This window comes from Capra hircus, chromosome 18 (genome assembly GCF_001704415.2).
Source record: "Capra hircus breed San Clemente chromosome 18, ASM170441v1, whole genome shotgun sequence".
NCBI lineage: Eukaryota > Metazoa > Chordata > Mammalia > Artiodactyla > Bovidae > Capra > Capra hircus.
This window is the reverse complement of record NC_030825.1, coordinates 57,667,061-57,669,716: the sequence shown is the minus strand read 5'-3', so window position 1 is coordinate 57,669,716 and position 2,656 is coordinate 57,667,061. Positions and strand designations below refer to the sequence as shown.

The 2,656-nt window shown below is 55.0% G+C and overlaps 1 pseudogene; it reads right to left on the bottom strand.

Moving 5' to 3' along the window:
- LOC108638008 lies at positions 653–2,098 on the bottom strand (annotated as a pseudogene).

The following is a 2,656-nucleotide window of genomic DNA, read 5'->3' as shown; positions in this document are numbered from 1 at the left end:
TTGGTTAATGCTCTGACCTGGCTATTGTGAACAGTGCTGCCCTGAAAATAGAAATGTACATATTCTTTGGAATTAGGATTTTTTTCCAGATCAAAGCAAGGAGTGGTATTGCTGGAAAACGGGATAACTCTCTATTTTGTGTTTCAAGCAGCCTCCAGATATTTTCCTTCGTGGCTGCACCCACCCATTTACAACCCTGCCCACGGTGTAGGAGGGTTCCCTGTTCCCCTCGCCCTCAGCAGCACTTAAGCTTCGAAGATCTTTTGAGGATGGCCGTTCTGAGCCGTGTGAGAAGATGGCTCATGGTAGTTTTAATTTGCATTTCTTTACTACTTACTGATGATGAGTATCTATCCACGGGCTTTTTACCTTCTATGGGGGAGTACAGTTAACCTCCGGAAAGTGGCCTCTTGAAAGTCAGCCCTGTTTTGAATTCTCTTCATGTGATTTACCCCGGAAGATTTCTTTAGGGCTGGTGTCATTTTTTTTTATTTTTTTATTTACCTTCTTGTTAACATTTTTATTATAGTATTTCCTTTTAAATTCATTCAAAACAAACAAAAAAGGAAAACAAAGACAATGGTCCCAGAAGGAATGCAGGATTCATTTTAGTTACAGCGCAGAGATTCTTCTCTCGGTGGGAACTGTGCTCTTGGTTTCAGCAATAAGTGAGGGGAAGGTCTTGCGCTTTTGAAGTTCTGAGGGGTGCAGGGCGTCCGCGTTAGTAGGGGTAGATCGGAAATGCTATCTGCAACGGTCCAAGGCTGGAACGGTCTTCCAGTCACTGTGGCGTCCACCTGCTGTCAGGGTTAGTTCCAGATTTTGAGGAATCTGTCCCAGGACCCCGTCGCCACGGCCATCCCGTCATCAGTTACCCCCAGGCAGCTCACGCGGTTGTCATGCCCGGCCAAGACCCCTGCCCGGTCGGCTTTGAGGGCGTCCCAGACGTTGCAGTTGAAGTCGTCGTACCCTGCGAGAAGGAGGCGCCCACTCTTGGAGAAGGAGACGGAGGTGATCCCGCAGATGATGTTGTCGTGGGAGTAGGTCCTGAGCTCCTGGTCCGCACGGAGGTCGAACAGCCGGCAGGTGGCGTCGTCTGAGCCAGTGGCAAATGCGTTGCGGTTCGGGAAGAAACAGATGGCGTTGATATCGGGCTCGTGGCCGGTGAAGGTTTGCTGGCACACCCCTTCTCGCACGTCCCAGAGTTTGGCTAAAGCGTCACAAGCACCAGAGACAGTCTGGTGTCCGGAGCGAGTGAAAGGCTCATGACGTCCCCGGTGTGTCCAGGGAATGTGGTCGTCTGCTGGCCAGTCTCGATGTCCCACAGGGCACAGGTGGTGTCTCCAGAGCCGGTAACGATCTGATGGTCATCCAGAAAACGGCAGCACGACAGGTAACCTGTGTGTCCAGCCAGCTCACGATTCACACGACATTCCCTTCACGAGTTTTCAGATTGTAAATGGAGCAGATGTTATGCAGGCCTCCGCAGGCCACGTAGTTCCCAGAAGGGCCATAAGCGCACGTCATGACCCGCGAGGAGCGCAGAGGGATGGCATGGACCTTGTTTGTGGTGTAGCTGTCCCAGATAATAAGTTTACCGTCCTGCGAGGCACTGACTAGAAGCCTGGAGTCAGTGCCCCCAGTGCATGGCATAGATCTTGGCCAAGTGTCCCCTCAGCGTCCTCCTGGTGCGCGTCTGGACTCTTCCCACAGGGTCAGTGTTTGTGATCTGAGAGAGAGTCGCGTCTGCACACGCCTTCCGAGCATCTCCAATTTGGTCTGTAAGCTGTTCGGCCTCCTGCCCTGACTGGTCAAGTTCACTCATCTTCTAATCTTAGTGCTCTTCAAAGCCACCTCAAAGAATCTGAGATCTTAATTCAGAAGTGCTGCTGGTCTGTTCTCCCAAACATGTAAAACTGTCTGCAACAGAGAAAAGGCTCGACGCCTCGTCCCGCCTGCCGCGCCCGCTCCCCGCCGCCTCAGCCGCCGCTCCGGGAGGTGGTCGTGCTCCGGCCGCTCCGCGGGCGCTGCGGGCAGGTGCGCCGGCGAAGCTCGGTCCGGTCGGTCCCGCGGCGGCTGCTCCACTCCCGCGCCCGCTCCCGCCGCCGCCGCCGCCGCCTCCGTCCGCCCCTCAGACGCCTCCAGCCACCGGGATGGGCGCGGCGGCCCCTCGGCTGGTGTCATTTAGAGCCGAGCCCAATAGCCCCGGTTTTCAAGTGCTTGTTACGGGGAATAACCACAAGGTGGCAGCATGTCTTCATGCCCCCTCTGGTTACCTGGGCAACCAGAGTCTTAGGGCTAATCTGGTTTCTGGGTTGTCAGTAAGAATGGATCCCTGGGATCTTCCCGACCCAGGGATTGAACCCGCTTCTCCTCCGTCTCCTGCATTGGCAGATGGATTCTTTACCACCAGTGCCACCTGGGAAGCCCTAAGGCTTGTGTCTCCTTATTTCTTCCCTCTTACCCTTCATCCCCCAGGCGGTGCCAATGATTGCAACACCACTCTGCAGAGGGACCTGTCCTCTCAGTGGGGTGACCCTAAGGAAGGAGGCTGGAGGTGGGAACCCCACCACCAGGCGACACGGGGCCCGGGGCACTTTGCAAAGCTCTTCCAGCCCAGAGACCCCACCATCCTTTGGGGCACTAGGTTTAGTGC